The sequence below is a fragment of the Pseudopipra pipra genome, chromosome 17 (assembly GCF_036250125.1).
Source record: "Pseudopipra pipra isolate bDixPip1 chromosome 17, bDixPip1.hap1, whole genome shotgun sequence".
Lineage (NCBI taxonomy): Eukaryota > Metazoa > Chordata > Aves > Passeriformes > Pipridae > Pseudopipra > Pseudopipra pipra.
Window position 1 is genome coordinate 8,438,685 of NC_087565.1, and position 5,852 is coordinate 8,444,536.

Sequence of the window (5,852 nt, forward strand, 5' to 3'; positions counted from 1 at the left end):
CCAGGCACGTGAGGTACATTTGTACTGCTGTCGATAAATCACCACAACACCCTGTGCCTGCAGATAGAAGGTCACATGAAATTACAGTGCTGTGAAGTTTGCGGCTCCATATTAATCCTCTCTGCAAGGCTGGGCTGCCAGAAGATGCCAGATCCAGTGTGAAGGCATCTGGGTGCCAGATGAGCAATTGCATGCCTGCATTGAAGCAAATTGGTTCAGTTTTATGATATTTTTCCAGGGGTGAATTGGCTGGGGTAGTGGCGAAGTGTGGGCTGGAGGACAGAGCATGGTGCTGCTGGACATGTCTCACCATGTGCCCCATCTCAGCAGGATATGGATGTGTCCTTGTGCTCCTGATGCTCACCAGCTGCTGGATGCTGCAGCAGTGTCCAGATCCACTTGCAGAGCACGTGGCCTCAGGCTGCTCTTTTGTGGGTGTCTGCACCAACACAGCTCACCCGTGCCAAAAAGTGTGTGTTAGGGGGTGTGTGTGTTTCTCTTCCTTCTTTTTTTGAGCTCCCAGCAGCAGGATCCAGCTCCTGGCACTTACTGGATACCTCCATGCATTGCTTCTGTTGTGTGAATTTTCTGCTGGATTAGTGGGTTAAAGTGGCCCCCAGAGGACTCCCATGGAGAGCAGATGCCAGCAGGGATCTCCAACCTTTGAGCCTCCTTACTCCACAGCAGTTTCTGAGTTGCTTTTCCATGTAAGCCAGCCAGGACATTGAAATGCACTTCCTTCTCCCACCACTTTCCTTGTCAGGTAGAGGGAGAGACCATTCCTAGGAAATGTACTTGTGAAAAACCTTCCTCTTGGCATAACTGGGACTGGAGGCAGCGCTCCTGAGCCTGGAGCCCAGCAGCCTGGGCATGTCCTCAGCCTCTGCATCCCACTGCCCAGCCTTCCCAGGAAAAATGCTAAGTGCTCTGCAGCCCCCACCCCTGCAAATGGCATCTTGTGTCATTGACACTGATTGTGAAATATTGCAAGTCGTTAATTAGACAATAATGACCGATGGGAAGGGCATTTCCTGCCTGTTAACTGGAGACTCCTGACCTTGAGGTCACTGTCAGTCACCCAGGAATTATTAAAGCGTGGAAGAGGAGGAGAGAAACAGACCAAGAAGAGCAAAACCCTCACCTTTTTAAGGTGATGGGTGCTCCTCCATTGCCCTGCCCAGCAGGGATGGCAGGTATCTGTGCCTCAACCCTGGCTAAGAGCTGCCCAGTGGTGCTCTGGTCTCTGCCCCTCTCTTCCAGTTATTCCTATTTCCCAATTAACCTCTGTGGTCATGATGAAATAGGACATTAAATATTCAAGGATTATCTTTTTTTTATATATAGCTAAAAGGTGAAGCTGTAATTAGCAATGAGCTGGGCTCCTGGTGGGCCTGTGAGTACTGATCCCTCCCCACTTCTAAAGAGAAGGTTTACACCTACTCCTCTGCTTTAAAATTGGGACCTTTCTCCCATTTAACCCCGGTGCTGGCTCTGCTCTCCCTTACAGGTGGCTGCATTTCAGTACAGTGGCTTCTCAGGGTTAATTAAACTGCTGTGAATTACTGCATTTCCCAAGGGGTGGCCATGTGAAACACCGTGTTTGTGTTTCCACAGAGAAGCACCTCTGGTTAGAGAGGACCAGCAGCATAGGAACCTCTGCAGCCTGGCCCTGGGCCAGGACTCGTGGGCCATGTCTGAAGGACAAGTAGCAACAAAAATTATCATCCCCATGCCCTACTTCTCCACAGAGAATTTGGCAAAACGAGCACCGCTCTGAGTGTAAGCGAAGAGGAGCCAGAAGGGAGCAAAGAACCAGTCAAACAGACGTGGGGTGGGACCCCCCTCCTTTCCTTGTGGTGCTGCCTGGGTGGTGGCACAGGCATTTGGATTTGTACCTGAGTCACCAGCTCATACAACAGCAAAGGGCCAGAAGCCTGACACTGTAGCTGACTCTCCCTCCCTCCTCTAAAGCAAGGATTTATAGGATGGTTTGGGTTGGAAGGGACCTTAAAATTCATCTTGTTCCACCCCTTGCTATGTGAAGGGTCACCTTCCACTAGACCAGGTTGCTCAGTGCCCCAACCAACCTGGCCTTGAACACTTCCAGGGGTATATATCTATATAAACCCCACATATATTTCTTTTCTAGGCAAAACTCTTTATATCTGTACCTTGGTAAATGCCAAGAGTAAAAATGAAAGAAATAAGGAAATTTGCTAAGAAGGTGTGTCATTGTTAAAGGCAGAGCTGCTGCAGCTTTTGCTCACCTATTTGTCCAGAAACATTCACCAGTTCCTGAGGACCTGCAAGGGTGATGGCTCTGAGATGTCTTCAGACTAGTAGGAGTAAGTGGTCACACACAGGCTATTAAGTACTAGATAGGATGCTTTAAATTCACATTCTTAACCCAAAATACCTTTCATGGTCAAGATTAGCTTTTGGCTAAAGAAACAGTAGTAAAATTATAATCAGAGGAAATTGTCAGGTGCAGAGCTTTGAACATTCAGACTTTTTGGGAAAAAAAATTTAGCTTAAAGCTCAGCCCAAAGTTTGTAGCCTGTTTTTGTTGCCTTATCCTTGGCAGATAGGCAAGGATTGCTCTACCTTGCTAGAAGCTACAGGTAGAGCTGGGCAGCACAGAAACTCCATCCTCAGCAGCTTTGGTGAGAGGATGACAGTAGCCAAAAATAATACTGAAAAATTAACCCATTCAAGCAAACAGATTTTTTTTACATGGTATTTCCTATTCCTTTCAGCCTGAGGGATGCTCTGAACATCCCTGTTTAATACTCTTCATATCCAAATGATCTGTCAGCTCATGTCACCTGGATGCAGGTGTGAGTCAGGGTGTTCCTCTCCTTTCCTGTCCAGCTTTGTCTCCCATTCCCAGAAAAAGCAGGTAAGTCCTGTTATCCTGTCTGCTGAACCCTGATTATTTCCTGTGAATGTTCAAGCTAATCATGATATGTTGGCCCCAGAAGTACTAGAATATGAGTGGCTTTTCTGGAACACTTCTTGGGGATCAAAATTCACTCACTTATTTTTTTTCCCCAGGTGATATCATTCCCTTGGGTGGCTGTGCTAAACCAGCAGCACCAGTGGGAGAATGAAAGGACCTGTTATACTCCAGTGCAAGGAGGTTTTCCCACTCTTCATGAGGAGCATAATGCCCTTGAAACTTATTAGGAATCATACAAAACAGGATTTATATGCAGCCTAGATTGATGAGCTGTGTTATGCTACCTTTTAAAAATATCACAAAGCGATCCACACCCAGCACAAATCAGGGGAATAAAGGCTTTTAACAGACAGTTGCTGCCCGTGAATTCTTTAAAAAATATTCCATCCTGTCTCTACAAAAGGTTGGTGAGGAATTTACAAACGTCCTAATCCCCCTCTAATCCTTTAAAATGCCGAGCTGTGATCCCACATGCTGTTTGGTGATTCTGTGTCTTCAAGGGCTTGTTTAGATACTTATTTAAGAGATAACAACTCACTTTTGTCATAGAAAGCCCAAACGGCTTGATATGTTTTCATTGCACATTCTTCTGAAAAGAAACATCAGTCCTGATGGGAAAGGCAAGCCATCCCCATCCTGTGCCACTGCCAGAGCTTTTGGAGACAACCAGGAGCTCTTCCCCATGGAGGAGGTCATGTAGTTCAAGTTTGTAGAATGCTCCTCTCCTTCCTCTCTGCCTCAGCTTCTTCTCCTTTGCGTGTGGGGAGAGCAAGGGTTCATTTCATTTTTTAAAACATTTTAGGACCTACATAGAAAAAGCTCTAGAAAAGGCTTGTTGTTATATTGGTGGTGCCTTTAGCAAGCACTTAATGGAGACTATGGCAGTTTTAAGTTGTGTGTGATATTTCTATGTGCACAGATAACCAGGGCAGAGCCACCTTTGCTCATATGTGTTTAATTAGAGCTGCATTTTTAATCCTTTTAATTTGTATCTCTTTCTTAATAACCTCAGCTTGGCAAAGGTTGAAAAGGAGTAAGATTCATTTGAATATTGGGTAAAACTTGGTAACAGCTGAGCAGATTGTTTAGCAAAAAGGTTACAGCATGTTCTTTAAAGACCATGGGTAACAGTTGTCTAACAGCTAAGCCTAGGTTTGCATCCTTTGAAAATTATTTCAGAGAAGCTTAATAAAAATACTCTGGAGCTCAGTAGGTCATCCAAGGTATGGGAAGTTTAACTATATCAAATGGGGTGTTACCTGCTTGTAATCTCAAGGCAAGGAAGACCACAGCAACATCGATTAATTTTTGCAGCACAGTTCTGAAATCTTAATGCAATCGTATTATAAATTCATACTTAACTTCTGCCCAAAAGGAGAAAAAGTCATTGCAGACTATTGCAATACCTGCTGATGAAAGGAAACATGCTCAGAGGTTAAAGATCCTACAGGAATGCTCCAAGCTGAATTAGTGAAAACAGTTTCAATAATCTCTAAATCTTGAACCCAGATCTAGTAGGGAGGAATGAACCCATTTCACAAGTACTGGCTGCTTTGTTTCAGATAAATCTGAAATTTCATTTCAGAGAAAAAGAGCTGTCATTAAATACAGGACAACTTGAAAAGAAGAACAGATAAAATCAGCAACTTTCAGTTGTAAATACTATCATGGATTTTAGCCAACACACTGATGGATGGCCTTCAGCCCCTGCCAATGGCATCTGAACACAGACCAGATTCCTCAGCCAGGTGACTCGTGGTTTAGAAGAAATAAAGCAAAGAAATCATGTAAAATCACAGGGACTTTCAGAGTGACATTTCAGATGTATTGTGTGACTATCTCCTTCTTGACAGCTTTTCTGTGCCATCAAAATCCAACATTTTGGCATGAAAATGACCACGCTGGGAAAATGCCTGTGCCCTTCAGACAAATACACACATAGGGATCTGCTGGGTTTGGTGTATCTGACTAATTACTAATAGGGGCCAGCTCTCAGCATGTTCAATTTTGGTGATCCCCAGACACTTTCAAGTGGAGGTTAGAGACCACCACATAGTGAATGAAAGTTTGTTTTTCTTTGTTATCATGCACAGGTCGTTTGGAAATGGCCCATGAACCCCTGAGCTGCTGTAGCTGGCTGGGGAGCAGCAGAGTAGATTAAAAAAAGGCCAAGTGTAAAAGCAAGGGCTTAATTTGTGCCCTGGCAAAACACAGCATCCTTATCCTCAGGACAACTATCGCACAGGCAGCAGCAACACAAGCTCACAAACAACCTAATTTCTCATTTCTGAGGAGGTAAGGAAATAGCCCAGGTCACAAACAATCCTCAGCCCAAGTGGCGGCACCAAAACTGCTCACCTCTCCTTCACTTTTGATCTGACTCAACAGGAATTCTCCTTGCAGATGCAGAGGGCTCACTGCTCCTTTCAGACAGCATTCCTTCCCCTGTGAGAGCCCATGCCTACATTTTAATTCAATATAAAGACATGTCTCCGCACGAAACTTGTTGCAGCTGTTGCATATCTGCATGAAGTGATCTTCAACAGTCGTGTGAGCAGCATGTCTGCACTGCTTTGATTCTCTCTGACTACTCCAATTTTGCCTCGGATTGTTGTGGCCACACAGCACTAGAATGTTTTGAAATCAATAATCGTTGCTCTGGTCAAACTTCTTGCTCAACATTGCTCCACGTCTGTGCTGTCCGTGTTTGATGGGATGTTTCATGCTGGGTATTATATGATACTTCCCAGAAGGCATCAGAGTTCTCAGACAAAATTATATAGTTCTCATAATTCCTTTTGTTCATCCCATAACTCGGTTGTTTTCATATGGACCATTTTCTGACATTGCTGGAAAACAACAATAATCCCTGTGATCTTGACACGCCACCATC